Genomic DNA, 20,643 nt, shown 5'->3' with positions numbered 1-20,643 from the left:
GCAGAATCATGTCCTAAACAACATATTTCAACAGCAGAAACCTGCTTGATGGAATTCATCAGTTATTTCCACTCCAAATCAAAAATGCTTCGACTCGGTGAGATACCCAATTTTTGAACAAATGGATATAACTTTTAAACTCTTGGCTGGATTACACTGAATTGACATATATCGTGCAGAATCATGTCCTAAACCACATATTTCAACAGCAGAATACTGCTTGATGAAATTCATTACTTATTTCAATTCCGAATCAAAAACGCTTCGACTCGGTGAGATAAGCAATTTTCGAACGAATGGCTATAACTTTTAAACTCACGGCTTGATTACACAGCATTTGACATATATTGTGCAGAAACATATCCTGAACAACATATTTCAAAAGCATAAACCTGCTTGATGAAATTCATTAGTTATTTCCACTCCGAATCATAAACGCTTCAATTCGGTGAGATAAGCACTTTTTGAACAAATGGCTATAACTTGTGGCTGGATTACACTGAATTTGACATATATTGTGCAGAATCATGTCCTAAACAACATATTTCAACAGCAGAAACCTGCTTGATGAAATTCATTAGTTATTTCCACTCCGAATCAAAAACGCTTCGACTCGGTGAGATAACCACTTTTTGAACAGATGCCTATAACTTTTAAACTTGTGGGTGGATTACACTGAATTTGAAATATATTGTGCAGAATCATGTCCTAAACAACATATTTTAACAGCAGAAAGCTTCATGATGACATGCATCAGTTATTTCAACTCCAAATCAAAAACGCTTCGACTCGGTGAGATAAGCAATTTTTGAACGAGTGGCTATAACTTTTAAACTTGTGGCTGGATTACATAGAATTTGACATATATTGTGCAGAATCATGTCCTGAACAACATATTTCAACAGCAAAAACCTGCTTGATGAAATTCATTAGTTATTTCCACTCCGAATCAAAAACGCTTCGACTCGGTGAGATAAGCAATTTTTGAACAAATGGCTATAACTTTTAAACTTGTGGCTGGATTACACAGAATTTCATATATATTGTGTAGAATCATGTCCTGAACAACATATTAGAACAGCAGAAACCAGCTTGATTAAATTCATTAGTTATTAACACTCCGAATCATAAACGCTTCAATTCGGTGAGATAAGTACTTTTTGAACAAATGGCTATAACTTGTGGCTGGATTACACTAAATTTGACATATATTGTGCAGAATCATGTCTTGAACAACATATTTCAACAGCAGAAACCTGCTTGATGAAATTCATTAGTTATTTCCACTCCAAATCAAAAACGCTTCGACTCGGTGAGATAACCACTTTTTGAACAAATAGCTATAACTTTTAAAGTTGTGGCTGGATTACACTGAATTTGACATATATTGTGCAGAATCATGTCCTAAACAACATATTTCAACAGCAGAAACCTGCTTGATGAAATTCATCAGTTATTTCCACTCCGAATCAAAAACGCTTCGACTCGGTGAGATAAGCACTTTTTGAACAAATGGCTATAACTTTTAAACTTGTGGCTGGATTACACAGAATTTGACATATATTGTGCAGAATCATGTCCTAAAAAACATATCTCAACAGCAGAAACCTGCTTGATGGAATTCATTAGTTATTTCCACTCCGAATCAAAAACTTTTCGACTCGGTGAGATAAGCAATTTTTGAACGAATGGCTATAACTTTTAAACTTGTGAGTGGATGACATTGAATTTGACGTATATTGTGCAGAGTCATGTCCTCAACAACATATTTCAACAGCAGAAACCTGCTTGATGGAATTCATCAGTTATTTCCACTCCAAATCAAAAATGCTTCGACTCGGTGAGATACCCAATTTTTGAACAAGTGGATATAACTTTTAAACTCTAGCTGGATTACACTGAATTTGACATATATCGTGCAGAATCATGTCCTAAACCACATATTTCAACAGCAGAATACTGCTTGATGAAATTCATTACTTATTTCAATTCCGAATCAAAAACGCTTCGACTCGGTGAGATAAGCAATTTTCGAACGAATGGCTATAACTTTTAAACTCACGGCTGGATTACACAGCATTTGACATATATTGTGCAGAAACATATCCTGAACAACATATTTCAAAAGCATAAACCTGCTTGATGAAATTCATTAGTTATTTCCACTCCGAATCATAAACGCTTCAATTCGGTGAGATAAGCACTTTTTGAACAAATGGCGAGAACTTGTGGCTGGATTACACTGAATTTGACATATATTGTGCAGAATCATGTCCTAAACAACATATTTCAACAGCAGAAACCTGCTTGATGAAATTCATTAGTTATTTCCACTCCGAATCAAAAACGCTTCGACTCGGTGAGATAACCACTTTTTGAACAGATGCCTATAACTTTTAAACTTGTGGGTGGATTACACTGAATTTGAAATATATTGTGCAGAATCATGTCCTAAACAACATATTTTAACAGCAGAAAGCTTCATGATGACATGCATCAGTTATTTCAACTCCAAATCAAAAACGCTTCGACTCGGTGAGATAAGCAATTTTTGAACGAGTGGCTATAACTTTTAAACTTGTGGCTGGATTACATAGAATTTGACATATATTGTGCAGAATCATGTCCTGAACAACATATTTCAACAGCAAAAACCTGCTTGATGAAATTCATTAGTTATTTCCACTCCGAATCAAAAACGCTTCGACTCGGTGAGATAAGCAATTTTTGAACAAATGGCTATAACTTTTAAACTTGTGGCTGGATTACACAGAATTTCATATATATTGTGTAGAATCATGTCCTGAACAACATATTAGAACAGCAGAAACCAGCTTGATTAAATTCATTAGTTATTAACACTCCGAATCATAAACGCTTCAATTCGGTGAGATAAGAACTTTTTGAACGAATGGCTATAACTTGTGGCTGGATTACACTAAATTTGACATACATTGTGCAGAATCATGTCTTGAACAACATATTTCAACAGCAGAAACCTGCTTGATGAAATTCATCAGTTATTTCCACTCCAAATCAAAAACGCTTCGACTCGGTGAGATAACCACTTTTTGAACAAATAGCTATAACTTTTAAAGTTGTGGCTGGATTACACTGAATTTGACATATATTGTGCAGAATCATGTCCTAAACAACATATTTCAACAGCAGAAACCTGCTTGATGAAATTCATCAGTTATTTCCACTCCGAATCAAAAATGCTTCGACTCGGTGCGATACCCACTTTTTGAACAAATGGCTATAACTTTTAAACTTGTGGCTGGATTACACAGAATTTGACATATATTGTGCAGAATCATGTCCTAAACAACATATCTCAACAGCAGAAACCTGCTTGATGGAATTCATTAGTTATTTCCACTCCGAATCAAAAACTTTTCGACTCGGTGAGATAAGCAATTTTTGAACGAATGGCTATAACTTTTAAACTTGTGAGTGGATTACATTGAATTTGACGTATATTGTGCAGAGTCATGTCCTCAACAACATAATTCAACAGCAGAAACCTGCTTGATGAAATTCATCAGTTATTACCACTCCAAATCCAAAACGCTTCGACTCGGTGAGATAAGCACTTTTTGAACAAATGGCTATAACTTTTAAACTTGTGGCTGGATTACACAGAATTTCACATATATTGTGTAGAATCATGTCCTGAACAACAGATTTGAACAGCAGAAACCAGCTTGATTAAATTCATTAGTTATTTCCACTCCGAATCAAAAACGCTTCATCTCGGTGAGATAAGCAATTTTTGATGGAATGGCTATAACTTTTAAACTTGTGGCTGGATTACAAAGAATTTGACATATATTGTTCAGAATCATGTCCTGAACAACATATTTCAACAGCAGAAACCTGCTTGATGAAATTCATTAGTTATTTCCACTCCGAATCAAAAACGCTTCGACTCGGTGAGATAAGCAATTTTTGAACGAATGGCTATAACTTTTAAACTCACGGCTGGATTACACAGAATTCTACATATATTGTGCAGTATCATATCCTGAACAACATATTTCAAAAGCATAAACCTGCTTGATGAAATTCATTAGTTATTTCTTCTCCGAATCATAAACACTACAATTCGGTGAGATAAGGACTTTTTGAACAAATGGCTATAACTTGTGGCTGGATTACACTGAATTTGACATATATTGTGCAGAATCATGTCCAAAACAACACATTTCAACAGCAGAAACCTGCTTGATGAAATTCATTAGTTATTTCCACTCCGAATCAAAAACGCTTCGACTCGGTGAGATAACCACTTTTTGAACAGATGCCTATAACTTTTAAAGTTGTGGCTGGATTACACTGAATTTGAAATATATTGTGCAGAATCATTTCCTAAACAACATATTTTAACAGCAGAAACCTTCATGATGACATGCATCAGTTATTTCAACTCCAAATCAAAAACGCTTCGACTCGGTGAGATAAGCAATTTTTGAACGAGTGGCTATAACTTTTAAACTTGTGGCTGGATTACATAGAATTTGACATATATTGTGCAGAATCATGTCCTGAACAACATATTTCAACAGAAAAACCTGCTTGATGAAATTCATTAGTTATTTCCACTCCGAATCAAAAACGCTTCGACTCGGTGAGATAAGCAATTTTTGAACAAATGGCTATAACTTTTAAACTTGTGGCTGGATTAGTCAGAATTTCATATATATTGTGTAGAATCATGTCCTGAACAACATATTTGAACAGCAGAAACCAGCTTGATTAAATTCATGAGTTATTTCCACTCCGAATCATAAACGCTTCAATTCGGTGAGATAAGCACTTTTTGAACGAATGGCTATAACTTGTGGCTGGATTACACTAAATTTGACATATATTGTGCAGAATCATGTCTTGAACAACATATTTCAACAGCAGAAACCTGCTTGATGAAATTCATCAGTTATTTCCACTCCAAATCAAAAACGCTTCGACTCGGTGAGATAACCACTTTTTGAACAAATAGCTATAACTTTTAAAGTTGTGTTTGGATTACACTGAATTTGACATGTATTGTGCAGAGTCATGTCCTCAACAACATATTTCAACAGCAGAAACCTGCTTGATGAAATTCATCAGTTATTACCACTCCAAATCCAAAACGCTTCGACTCGGTGAGATAAGCACTTTTTGAACAAATGGCTATAACTTTTAAACTTGTGGCTGGATTACACAGAATTTCACATATAATGTGTAGAATCATGTCCTGAACAACATATTTGAACAGCAGAAACCAGCTTGATGAAATTCATTACTTATTTCAATTCCGAATCAAAAACGCTTCGACTCGGTGAGATAAGCAATTTTTGAACGAATGGCTATAACTTTTAAACTCACGGCTGGATTACACAGAATTTGACATATATCGTGCAGAATCATGTCCTAAACAACATATTTCAACAGCAGAAACCTGCTTGATGAAATTCATTAGTTATTTCCACTCCGAATCAAAAACGCTTCGACTCGGTGAGATAAGCAATTTTTGAACGAATGGCTATAACTTTTAAACTCACGGCTGGATTACACAGAATTCTACATATATTGTGCAGTATCATATCCTGAACAACATATTTCAAAAGCATAAACCTGCTTGATGAAATTCATTAGTTATTTCCACTCCGAATCATAAACACTTCAATTCGGTGAGATAAGGACTTTTTGAACAAATGGCTATAACTTGTGGCTGGATTACACTGAATTTGACATATATTGTGCAGAATCATGTCCAAAACAACACATTTCAACAGCATAAACCTGCTTGATGAAATTCATTAGTTATTTCCACTCCGAATCAAAAACGCTTCGAGTCGGTGAGATCAGCAATTTTTGAAAGAGTGGCTATAACTTTTAAACCTGTGGCTGGATTACACAGACTTTGACATATATTGTGCAGAATCATGTCCTGAACAACATATTTCAACAGCAGAAAACTGCTTGATGAAATTCATTAGTTTTTTCCATTCCGAATCAAAAACGCCTCATCTCGTTGAGATAAGCAATTTTTGAAGGAATGGCTATAACTTTTAAACTTGTGGCTGGATTACATAGAATTTCACATATATTCTGCAAAATCATGTCCTGAACAACATATTTCAACAGCAGAAACCAGCTTGATGAAATTCATGAGTTATTTCCACTCCGAATCATAAACGCTTCAATTCGGTGAGATAACCACTTTTTGAACGAATGGCTATAACTTTTAAACTTGTGGCTGGATTACACTGAATTTGACATATATCGTGCAGAATCATGTCCTAAACCACATATTATCAACAGCAGAATACTGCTTGATGAAATTCATTACTTATTTCCACTCCGAATCAAAAACGCTTCGACTCGGTGAGATAAGCAATTTTTGAACAAATGGCTATAACTTTTAAACTCACGCTGGATTACACAGAATTTGAAATATATCGTGCAGAATCATGTCCTAAACAACATATTTCAACAGCAGAAACCTGCTTGATGAAATTCATTACTTATTTCCACTCCGAATCAAAAACGCTTCGACTCGGTGAGATAAGCAATTTTTGAACGAATGGCTATAACTTTTAAACTCACGGCTAGATTAAACAGAATTTGATATATAATGTGCAGAATCATATCCTGAACAACATATTTCAAAAGCATAAATCTGCCTGATGAAATTCATGAGTTATTTCCACTCCGAATCAAAAACGCTTCATCTCTGTGAGATAAGCAATTTTTGAACGAATGGCTATTACTTTTAAACTTGTGGCTGGATTACACAGAATTTGACATATATTGTGCAGAATCATTTCCTAAACAACATATTTCAAAAGCAGAAACCAGCTTGATGAAATTCATTAGTTATTTCCACTCCGAATCAAAAACGCTTCGACTCGGTGAGATAAGCACTTTTTGAACATATGGCTATAACTTTTAAACTTGTGGCTGGATTATACTGAATTTGACATATATTGTGCAGAATCATGTCCTAAACAACATATTTCAACAGCAGAAAGCTTCTTGATGACATTCATTAGTTATTTTCACTTCGAATCAAAAACGCTTCAACTCGGTGAGATACCCACTTTTTGAACAAATGGAAATAACTTTTAAACTCTTGGCTGGATTACAATGAATTTGACATATATCGTGCAGAATCATGTCCTAAACCACATATTTCAACAGCAGAAACCTGCTTGATGAAATTCATTAGTTATTTCCACTCCGAATCAAAAACACTTCGACTCGGTGAGATAAGCAATTTTTGAACGAATGGCTATAACTTTTAAACTCACGGCTGGATTACACAGAATTTGACATATATCGTGCAGAATCATGTCCTGAACAACATATTTCAACAGCAGAAACCTGCTTGATGAAATTCATTACTTATTTCCACTCTGAATCAAAAACGCTTCGACTCGGTGAGATAAGCAATTTTTGAACGAATGGCTATAACTTGTGGCTGGATTACTCTGAATTTGACATATATTGTGCAGAATCATGTCCTAAACAACATATTTCCACAGCAGAAACCTGCTTGATGAAATTCATTATTTATTTCCACTCCGAATCAAAAACGCTTCGACTCGGTGAGATCAGCAATTTTTGAACGAGTGGCTATAACTTTTAAACCGGTGGCTGGATTACACAGACTTTGACATATATTGTGCAGAATCACGTCCTGAACAACATATATCAACAGCAGAAACCAGCTTGATGAAATTCATTAGTTATTTCCACTCCGAATCAAAAACGCTTCATCTCTGTGAGATAAGCAATTTTTGAACGAATGGCTATAACTTTTAAACTTGTGGCTGGATTACACAGAATTTGACATATATTGTGCAGAATCATGTCCTAAACAACATATTTCAACAGCAAAAACCAGCTTGATGAAATTCATTAGTTATTTCCACTCCGAATTAAAAACGCTTCGACTCGGTGAGATAACCATTTTTGAACAAATGGCTATAACTTTTAAACTTGTGGCTGGATTACACTGAATTTGACATATTGTGCAGAATCATGTCATAAACAACATATTTCAACAGCAGAAACCTGCTTGATGGAATTCATCAGTTATTTCCACTCCAAATCAAAAATGCTTCGACTCAGTGAGATACCAAATTTTTGAACAAATGGCTATAACTTTTAAACTTGTGGCTGGATTACACTGAATTGGACATATATTGTACAAAATCATGTCCTAAACAACATATTTAAACAGCAGAAACCTGCTTGATGAAATTCATCAGTTATTACCACTCCAAATACAAAACGCTTCGACTCGGTGAGATAAGCAATTTTTGAACAAATGGCTATAACTTTTAAACTTGTGGCTGGATTACACAGATTTCATATATATTGTGTAAAATCATGTCCTGAACAACATATTTGAACAGCAGAAACCAGCTTGATGAAAATCATTAGTTATTTCCACTCAGAATCAAAAACGCTTCATCTCGGTGAGATAAGCAATTTTTGATGGAATGGCTATAACTTTTAAACTTGTGGCTGGATTACACTAAATTTGACATATATTGTGCAGAATCATGTCTTGAACAACATATTTCAACAGCAGAAACCTGCTTGATGAAATTCATCAGTTATTTCCACTCCGAATCAAAAATGCTTCGACTCGGTGCGATACCCACTTTTTGAACAAATGGCTATAACTTTTAAACTTGTGGCTGGATTACACAGAATTTGACATATATTGTGCAGAATCATGTCCTAAACAACATATCTCAACAGCAGAAACCTGCTTGATGGAATTCATTAGTTATTTCCACTCCGAATCAAAAACGCTTCGACTCGGTGAGATAAGCAATTTTTGAACGAATGGCTATAACTTTTAAACTTGTGAGTGGATTACATTGAATTTGACGTATATTGTGCAGAGTCATGTCCTCAACAACATATTTCAACAGCAGAAACCTGCTTGATGAAATTCATCAGTTATTACCACTCCAAATCCAAAACGCTTCGACTCGGTGAGATAAGCACTTTTTGAACAAATGGCTATAACTTTTAAACTTGTGGCTGGATTACACAGAATTTCACATATATTGTGTAGAATCATGTCCTGAACAACATATTTGAACAGCAGAAACCAGCTTGATTAAATTCATTAGTTATTTCCACTCCGAATCAAAAATGCTTCATCTCGGTGAGATAAGCAATTTTTGATGGAATGGCTATAACTTTTAAACTTGTGGCTGGATTACAAAGAATTTGACATATATTGTGCAGAATCATGTCCTGAACAACATATTTCAACAGCAGAAACCAGCTTGATGAAATTCATTACTTATTTCCACTCCGAATCATAAACACTTCAATTCGGTGAGATAAGGACTTTTTGAACAAATGGCTATAACTTGTGGCTGGATTACACTGAATTTGACATATATTGTGCAGAATCATGTCCAAAACAACACATTTCAACAGCAGAAACCTGCTTGATGAAATTCATTAGTTATTTCCACTCCGAATCAAAAACGCTTCGACTCGGTGAGATAACCACTTTTTGAACAAATAGCTATAACTTTTAAAGTTGTGGTTGGATTACACTGAATTTGACATATATTGTGCAGAGTCATGTCCTCAACAACATATTTCAACAGCAGAAACCTGCTTGATGGAATTCATCAGTTATTTCCACTCCAAATCAAAAATGCTTCGACTCGGCGAGATACCCAATTTTTGAACAAATGGCTATAACTTTTAAACTTGTGGCTGGATTACACTGAATTGGACATATATTGTACAAAATCATGTCCTAAACAACATATTTAAACAGCAGAAACCTGCTTGATGAAATTCATCAGTTATTACCACTCCAAATCCAAAACGCTTCGACTCGGTGAGATAAGCAATTTTTGAACAAATGGCTATAACTTTTAAACTTGTGGCTGGATTACACAGAATTTCATATATATTGTGTAGAATCATGTCCTGAACCACATATTTGAACAGCAGAAACCAGCTTGATGAAAATCATTAGTTATTTCCACTCAGAATCAAAAACGCTTCATCTCGGTGAGATAAGCAATTTTTGATGGAATGGCTATAACTTTTAAACTTGTTGCTGGATTACAAAGAATTTGACATATATTGTGCAGAATCATGTCCTGAACAACATATTTCAACAGCAGAAACCAGCTTGATGAAATTCATTAGTTATTTCCATTCCGAATCAAAAACGCTTCGACTCGGTGAGATAACCACTTTTTGAACAAATGGCTATAACTTTTAAACTTGTCTGGATTACACTGAATTTGACATATATCGTGCAGAATCATGTCCTAAACCACATATTTCAACAGCAGAATACTGCTTGATGAAATTCATTACTTATTTCAATTCCGAATCAAAAACGCTTCGACTCGGTGAGATAAGAAATTTTCATAAGAATGGCTATAACTTTTAAACTCAAGGCTGGATTACACAGAATTTGACATATATTGTGCAAAATCATATCCTGAACAACATATTTCAAAAGCATAAACCTGCTTGATGAAATTCATTAGTTATTTCCACTCCGAATCATAAACGCTTCAATTCGGTGAGATAACCACTTTTTGAACAAATGGCTATAACTTGTGGCTGGATTACACTGAATTTGACATATATTTTGCAGAATCATGTCCTAAACAACATATTTCAACAGCAGAAACCTGCTTGATGAAATTCATTAGTTATTTCCACTCCGAATCAAAAACGCTTCGACTCGGTGAGATAACCACTTTTTGAACAGATGCCTATAACTTTTAAACTTGTGGCTGGATTACACTGAATTTGACATATATTGTGAAGACTCATGTCCTAAACAACATATTTTAACAGCAGAAAGCTTCATGATGACATGCATCAGTTATTTCAACTCCAAATCAAAAACGCTTCGACTCGGTGAGATAAGCAATTTTTGAACGAGTGGCTATAACTTTTAAACTTGTGGCTGGATTACACAGAATTTCATATATATTGTGTAGAATCATGTCCTGAACAACATATTTGAACAGCAGAAACCAGCTTGATGAAATTCATTAGTTATTTCCACTACGAATCAAAAACGCTTCATCTCTGTGAGATAAACAATTTTTGAACGAATGGCTATAACTTTTAAACTTGTGGCTGGATTACACAGAATTTCACATATATTGTGCAGAATCATGTCCTGAACAACATATTTCAACAGCAGAAACCACCTTCATGAAATTCATTAGTTATTTTCACTCCGAATCAAAAACGCTTCGACTCGGTTAGAAAAGCAATTTTTGAACGAATGGCTATAACTTGTGGCTGGATGACACAGAATTTGACATATATTGTGCAGAATCATGTCCTAAACAACATATTTCAACAGCAGAAACCTGCTTGATGAAATTCATGAGTTATTTCCACTCTGAATCAAAAAAGCTTCGACTCGGTGAGATAAGCAATTTTTGAACAAATGGCTATAACTTTTAAACTCACGCTGGATTACACAGAATTTGAAATATATCGTGCAGAATCATGTCCTAAACAACATATTTCAACAGCAGAAACCTGCTTGATGAAATTCATTACTTATTTCCACTCCGAATCAAAAACGCTTCGACTCGGTGAGATAAGCAATTTTTGAACGAATGGCTATAACTTTTAAACTTGTGGCTGGATTACATTGAATTTGACGTATATTGTGCAGAGTCATGTCCTCAACAACATATTTCAACAGCAGAAACCTGCTTGATGAAATTCATCAGTTATTACCACTCCAAATCCAAAACGCTTCGACTCGGTGAGATAAGCACTTTTTGAACAAATGGCTATAACTTTTAAACTTGTGGCTGGATTACACAGAATTTCACATATATTGTGTAGAATCATGTCCTGAACAACATATTTGAACAGCAGAAACCAGCTTGATTAAATTCATTAGTTATTTCCACTCCGAATCAAAAACGCTTCATCTCGGTGAGATAAGCAATTTTTGATGGAATGGCTATAACTTTTAAACTTGTGGCTGGATTACAAAGAATTTGACATATATTGTGCAGAATCATGTCCTGAACAACATATTTCAACAGCAGAAACCAGCTTGATGAAATTCATTACTTATTTCAATTCCGAATCAAAAACGCTTCGACTCGGTGAGATAAGAAATTTTTGAACGAATGGCTATAACTTTTAAACTCACGGCTGGATTACACAGAATTCTACATCTTTTGTGGAGTATCATATCCTGAACAACATATTTCAAAAGCATAAACCTGCTTGATGAAATTCATTAGTTATTTCCACTCCGAATCATAAACACTTCAATTCGGTGAGATAAGGACTTTTTGAACAAATGGCTATAACTTGTGGCTGGATTACACTGAATTTGACATATATTGTGCAGAATCATGTCCAAAACAACACATTTCAACAGCAGAAACCTGCTTGATGAAATTCATTAGTTATTTCCACTCCGAATCAAAAACGCTTCGACTCGGTGAGATAACCACTTTTTGAACAGATGCCTATAACTTTTAAACTTGTGGCTGGATTACACTGAATTTGAAATATATTGTGCAGAATCATGTCCTAAACAACATATTTTAACAGCAGAAACCTTCATGATGACATGCATCAGTTATTTCAACTCCAAATCAAAAACGCTTCGACTCGGTGAGATAAGCAATTTTTGAACAAATGGCTATAACTTTTAAACTTGTGGCTGGATTAGTCAGAATTTCATATATATTGTGTAGAATCATGTCCTGAACAACATATTTGAACAGCAGAAACCAGCTTGATTAAATTCATGAGTTATTTCCACTCCGAATCATAAACGCTTCAATTCGGTGAGATAAGCACTTTTTGAACGAATGGCTATAACTTGTGGCTGGATTACACTAAATTTGACATATATTGTGCAGAATCATGTCTTGAACAACATATTTCAACAGCAGAAACCTGCTTGATGAAATTCATCAGTTATTTCCACTCCAAATCAAAAACGCTTCGACTCGGTGAGATAACCACTTTTTGAACAAATAGCTATAACTTTTAAAGTTGTGGTTGGATTACACTGAATTTGACATATATTGTGCAGAGTCATGTCCTCAACAACATATTTCAACAGCAGAAACCTGCTTGATGAAATTCATCAGTTATTACCAATCCAAATCCAAAACGCTTCGACTCGGTGAGATAAGCACTTTTTGAACAAATGGCTATAACTTTTAAACTTGTGGCTGGATTACACTGAATTTGACATATTGTGCAGAATCATGTCATAAACAACATATTTCAACAGCAGAAACCTGCTTGATGGAATTCATCAGTTATTTCCACTCCAAATCAAAAATGCTTCGACTCGGCGAGATACCCAATTTTTGAACAAATGGCTATAACTTTTAAACTTGTGGCTGGATTACACTGAATTGGACATATATTGTACAAAATCATGTCCTAAACAACATATTTAAACAGCAGAAACCTGCTTGATGAAATTCATCAGTTATTACCACTCCAAATCCAAAACGCTTCGACTCGGTGAGATAAGCAATTTTTGAACAAATGGCTATAACTTTTAAACTTGTGGCTGGATTACACAGAATTTCATATATATTGTGTAGAATCATGTCCTGAACCACATATTTGAACAGCAGAAACCAGCTTGATGAAAATCATTAGTTATTTCCACTCAGAATCAAAAACGCTTCATCTCGGTGAGATAAGCAATTTTTGATGGAATGGCTATAACTTTTAAACTTGTTGCTGGATTACAAAGAATTTGACATATATTGTGCAGAATCATGTCCTGAACAACATATTTCAACAGCAGAAACCAGCTTGATGAAATTCATTAGTTATTTCCATTCCGAATCACAAACGCTTCGACTCGGTGAGATAACCACTTTTTGAACAAATGGCTATAACTTTTAAACTTGTCTGGATTACACTGAATTTGACATATATCGTGCAGAATCATGTCCTAAACCACATATTTCAACAGCAGAATACTGCTTGATGAAATTCATTACTTATTTCAATTCCGAATCAAAAACGCTTCGACTCGGTGAGATAAGAAATTTTCGAAAGAATGGCTATAACTTTTAAACTCAAGGCTGGATTACACAGAATTTGACATATATTGTGCAAAATCATATCCTGAACAACATATTTCAAAAGCATAAACCTGCTTGATGAAATTCATTAGTTATTTCCACTCCGAATCATAAACGCTTCAATTCGGTGAGATAACCACTTTTTGAACAAATGGCTATAACTTGTGGCTGGATTACACTGAATTTGACATATATTTTGCAGAATCATGTCCTAAACAACATATTTCAACAGCAGAAACCTGCTTGATGAAATTCATTAGTTATTTCCACTCCGAATCAAAAACGCTTCGACTCGGTGAGATAACCACTTTTTGAACAGATGCCTATAACTTTTAAACTTGTGGCTGGATTACACTGAATTTGAAATATATTGTGAAGAATCATGTCCTAAACAACATATTTTAACAGCAGAAAGCTTCATGATGACATGCATCAGTTATTTCAACTCCAAATCAAAAACGCTTCGACTCGGTGAGATAAGCAATTTTTGAACGAGTGGCTATAACTTTTAAACTTGTGGCTGGATTACACAGAATTTCATATATATTGTGTAGAATCATGTCCTGAACAACATATTTGAACAGCAGAAACCAGCTTGATGAAATTCATTAGTTATTTCCACTACGAATCAAAAACGCTTCATCTCTGTGAGATAAACAATTTTTGAACGAATGGCTATAACTTTTAAACTTGTGGCTGGATTACACAGAATTTCACATATATTGTGCAGAATCATGTCCTGAACAACATATTTCAACAGCAGAAACCACCTTCATGAAATTCATTAGTTATTTTCACTCCGAATCAAAAACGCTTCGACTCGGTTAGAAAAGCAATTTTTGAACGAATGGCTATAACTTGTGGCTGGATGACACAGAATTTGACATATATTGTGCAGAATCATGTCCTAAACAACATATTTCAACAGCAGAAACCTGCTTGATGAAATTCATGAGTTATTTCCACTCTGAATCAAAAAAGCTTCGACTCGGTGAGATAAGCAATTTTTGAACAAATGGCTATAACTTTTAAACTCACGCTGGATTACACAGAATTTGAAATATATCGTGCAGAATCATGTCCTAAACAACATATTTCAACAGCAGAAACCTGCTTGATGAAATTCATTACTTATTTCCACTCCGAATCAAAAACGCTTCGACTCGGTGAGATAAGCAATTTTTGAACGAATGGCTATAACTTTTAAACTCACGGCTGGATTAAACAGAATTTGATATATAATGTGCAGAATCATATCCTGAACAACATATTTCAAAAGCATAAATCTGCTTGATGAAATTCATGAGTTATTTCCACTCCGAATCAAAAACGCTTCATCTCTGTGAGATAAGCAATTTTTGAACGAATGGCTATAACTTTTAAACTTGTGGCTGGATTACACAGAATTTGACATATATTGTACAGAATCATGTCCTGAACAACATATTTCAACAGCAGAAACCTGTTTGATGAAATTCATTAGTTATTTCCACTCCAAATCAAAAACGCTTCGACTCGGTGGGATAAGCACTTTTTGAACGAATGGCGATAACTTTTAAACTTGTTGTTGGATTACATTGAATTTGACATATATTGTGCAGAATCATGTCCTAAACAACATATTTCAACTCCAGAAACCTGCTTGATGAAATTCATCAGTTATTTCCACTCCGAATCAAAAACGCTTCATCTCTGTGAGATAAGCAGTTTTTGAACAAATGGCTATAACTTTTAAACTTGTGGCTGGATTACACAGAATTTGATATATATTGTGCAGAATCATGTCCTGAACAACATATTTCAAAAGCATGAACCTGCTTGATGAAATTCATTAGTAATTTCCACTCCGAATCATAAATGCTTCAATTCGGTGAGATAAGTACTTTTTATGCGAATGGCTATAACTTGTGGCTGGATTACACTGAATTTGACATATATTGTGCTGAATCAAGTCCTAAACAACATATCTCAACAGCAGAAACCTGCTTGATGGAATTCATGAGATATTTCCACTCCAAATCAAAAACGCTTCATCTCGGTGAGATAAGCACTTTTTTAACGAATGGCTATAACTTGTGCCCGGATTACACAGAATTTCACATATATTGTGCAGAATCATGTCCTAAACAACATATTTCAACAGCAGAAACCTGTTTGATGAAATTCATGAGTTATTTCCACTCCGAATCAAAAACGCTTCGACTCGGTGAGATAACCAATTTTTGAACAAATGGCTATAACTTTTAAACTTGTGGCTGGATTACACTGAATTTGAAATATATTGTGCAAAATCATATCCGAAAAAACATATTTCAACAGCAGAAAGCTTCTTGATGAAATTCATTAGTTATTTTCACTACGAATCAAAAACGCTTCAAATCGGTGGGATAAGCACTTTTTGAACGAATGGCGATAACTTTTAAACTTGTGGTTGGATTACATTGAATTTGACATATATTGTGCGGAATCATGTCCTAAACAACATATTTCAACAGCAGAAACCTGCTTGATGAAATTCATCAGTTATTTCCACTCCAAATCAAAAAAGCTTCATCTCGGTGAGATAAGCACTTTTTGAACGAATAGCTATAACTTTTAAACTTGTGGCTGGATTACACAGAATTTGACATATATTGTGCAGAATCATGTCCTGAACAACATATTTCAACAGCAGAAACCAGCTTGATGAAATTCATTAGTTATTTCCACTCCGAATCAAAAACGCTTCATCTCTGTGAGATAAGCACTTTTTGAACGAATGGCGATAACTTTTAAACTTGTGGTTGGATTACACTGAATTTGACATATATTGTGCAGAATCATGTCCTCAACAACATATTTCAAAAGCATGAACCTGCTTGATGAAATTCATTAGTTATTTCCACTCCGAATCATAAACGCTTCAATTCGGTGAGATAACCACTTTTTGAACGAATGGCTGTAACTTGTGGCTGGATTACACTGAATTTGACATATATTGTGCAAAATCATGTCCTAAACAACATATTTTAACAGCAGAAACCTGTTTGATGAAATTCATGAGTTATTTCCACTCCGAATCAAAAACGCTTCGACTCGGTGAGATAACCACTTTTTGAACAAATGGCTATAACTTTTAACTTGTGGCTGGATTACACTGAATTCGACATATATTGTGCAGAATCATGTCCTAAACAACATATTTCAACAGCAGAAAGCTTCTTGATGACATTCATTAGATATTTTCACTACGAATCAAAAACGCTTCAAATCGGTGGGATAAGCACTTTTTGAACGAATGGCGATAACTTTTAAACTTGTGGTTGGATTACATTGAATTTGACATATATTGTGCAGAATCATGTCCTAAACAACATATTTCAACAGCAGAAACCGGCTTGATGAAATTCATCAGTTATTTCCACTCCGAATCAAAAATGCTTCATCTCGGTGAGATAAGCACGTTTTCAACGAATGGCTATAACTTGTGGCTGGATTACACTGAATTTGAAATATATTGTGCAAAATCATGTCCTGAACAACATATTTCAACAGCAGAAACCAGCTTGATGACATTCATTAGTTATTGCCACTCCGAATCAAAAACGCTTCATCTCTGTGAGATAACCACTTTTTGAACAAATGGCTATAACTTTTAAACTTGTGGCAGGATTACACAGAATTTGACATATATTGTGCAGAATCATGTCCTGAACAACATATTTCAACAGCAGAAACCAGCTTGATGAAAATCATTAGTTATTTCCACTCCGAATCAAAAACGCTTCATCTCGGTGAGATAAGCACTTTTTGAACTAATGGCGATGACTTGTGGCAGGATTACACTGAATTTGACATATATTGTGCAGAATCATGTCCTAAACAACATATTTCAACAGTAGAAAGCTTCATGATGACATTCATCAGTTATTTAAACTTAAAATCAAAAACGCTTCGACTCGGTGAGATAAGCAATTTTTGAACGAATGGCTATAACTTTTAAACTTGTGGCTGGATTACACAGAATTTGAAATATATTGTGCAGAATCATGTCCTGAACAACATATTTCAACAGCAGAAACCTGTTTGATGAAATTCATTAGTTATTTCCACTCCGAATCAAAAACGCTTTGACTCGGTGAGATAAGCACTTTTTGAACGAATGGCTATAACTTGTGGCTGGATTACACTGAATTTGAAATATATTGTGCAGAATCATGGCCTGAACAACATATTTCAACAGCAGAAACCAGCTTGATGAAATTCATTAGTTATTTCCACTCCGAATCAAAAACGCTTCATCTCGGTGAGATAAGCACTTTTTGAACTAATGGCGATGACTTTTAAACTTGTTTTCTGGATTGCACAGAATTTGACATATATCGTGCAGAATCATGTCCTAAACAACATATTTCAAGAGCAGAAATCAGCTTGTTGAAATTCATTAGTTATTTCCACTCCGAATCAAAAACGCTTCATCTCGGTGAGATAAGCACTTTTTGAACTAATGGCGATAACTTTTAAACTTGTGGTTGGATTGCATTGAATTTGACATATATTATGCAGAATCATGTCCTCAACAACATATTTCAAAAGCATAAACCAACTTGATGAAATGCATTAGTTATTTCCACTCCGAATCAAAAACGCTTCATCTCGGTGAGATAAGCACTTTTTGAACGAATGGCGATAACTTTTAAACTTGTGGTTGGATTGCATTGAATTTGACATATATTGTGCAGAATCATGTCCTCAACAACATATTTCAAAAGCATAAACCTGCTTGATGAAATTCATTAGTTATTTCCACTCCGAATCATAAACGCTTCATTTCGGTGAGATAACCACTTTTTGAACGAATGGCTATAACTTGTGGCTGGATTACTCTGTATTTGAAATATATTGTTCAAAATCATGTCCTAAACAACATATTTCAACAGCAGAAACCAGCTTGATGAAATTCATTAGTTATTTCCACTCCGAATCAAAAACGCTTCATCTCGGTGAGATAAGAAATTTTTGATGGAATGGCTATAACTTTTAAACTTGTGGCTGGATTACACAGAATTTGACATATATTGTGCAGAATCATGTCCTGAATAACATATTTCAACAGCAGAAACCAGCTTGATGAAATTCATTAGTTATTTCCACTCCGAATCAAAAACGCTTCATCTCGGTGAGATAAGCACTTTTTGAACAAATGGCTATAACTTTAAACTTGTGGCTGGATTACAAAGAATTTCACATATATTCTGCAGACTCATGTCCTGAACAACATATTTCAACAGCAGAAACCTGCTTGATGAAATTCATCAGTTATTTCCACTCCGAATCAAAAATGTTTCGACTCGGTGAGATACTCACTTTTTGAACAAATGGCTATAACTTTTAAAAATGTGGCTGGATTACACTGAATTTGACACATAATGTGCAGAATCATGTCCTAAACAACATATTTCAACAGCAGAAAGCTTCTTGATGATATTCATTAGTTAATTTCACTACGAATCAAAAACGCTTCAAATCGGTGGGATAAGCACTTTTTAAACGAATGGCGATAACTTTTAAACTTGTGGTTGGATTAGATTGAATTTGACATATATTGTGCAATATCATGTCCTAAAAAACATATTTCAACAGCAGAAACCTGCTTGAATAAAATCATTAGTTATTTCCACTCCGAATCAAAAACGCTTCGACTCGGTGAGATAACCACTTTTTGAACAAATGGCTATAACTTTTAAACTTGTGGCTGTATTACACAGATTTTCACATATATTGTGCAGAATCATGTCCTGAACAACATATTTGAACGGCAGAAACCTGCTTGATGACATTCATTAGTTATTTCCACTCCGAATAAAAAACGCTTCATCTCTGTGAGATAAGCAATTTTTGAACGAATGGCTATAACTTTTAAACTTGTGGCTGGATTACACAGAATTTGACATATATTGTGCAGAATCATGTCCTGAACAACATATTTCAACAGCAGAAACCTGTTTGATGAAATTCACTAGTTATTTCCACTCCGAATCAAAAACGCTTCGACTCGGTGAGATAAGCACTTTTTGAACGAATGGCTATAACTTGTGGCTGGATTACACTGAATTTGAAATATATTGTGCAGAATCATGGCCTGAACAACATATTTCAACAGCAGAAACCAGCTTGATGAAATTCATTAGTTATTTCCACTCCGAATCAAAAACGCTTCATCTCGGTGAGATAAGCACTTTTTGAACTAATGGCGATGACTTTTAAACTTGTTTTCTGGATTGCACAGAATTTGACATATATCGTGCAGAATCATGTCCTAAACAACATATTTCAAGAGCAGAAATCAGCTTGTTGAAATTCATTAGTTATTTCCACTCCGAATCAAAAACGCTTCATCTCGGTGAGATAAGCACTTTTTGAACTAATGGCGATAACTTTTAAACTTGTGGTTGGATTGCATTGAATTTGACATATATTATGCAGAATCATGTCCTCAACAACATATTTCAAAAGCATAAACCAACTTGATGAAATGCATTAGTTATTTCCACTC

This window comes from Fistularia commersonii, chromosome 9 (genome assembly GCF_037954325.1).
Source record: "Fistularia commersonii isolate RoL2024-O1a breed Wild chromosome 9, RoL_Fcom_v1.0, whole genome shotgun sequence".
NCBI lineage: Eukaryota > Metazoa > Chordata > Actinopteri > Syngnathiformes > Fistulariidae > Fistularia > Fistularia commersonii.
This window is presented reverse-complemented; position numbering follows the sequence as displayed.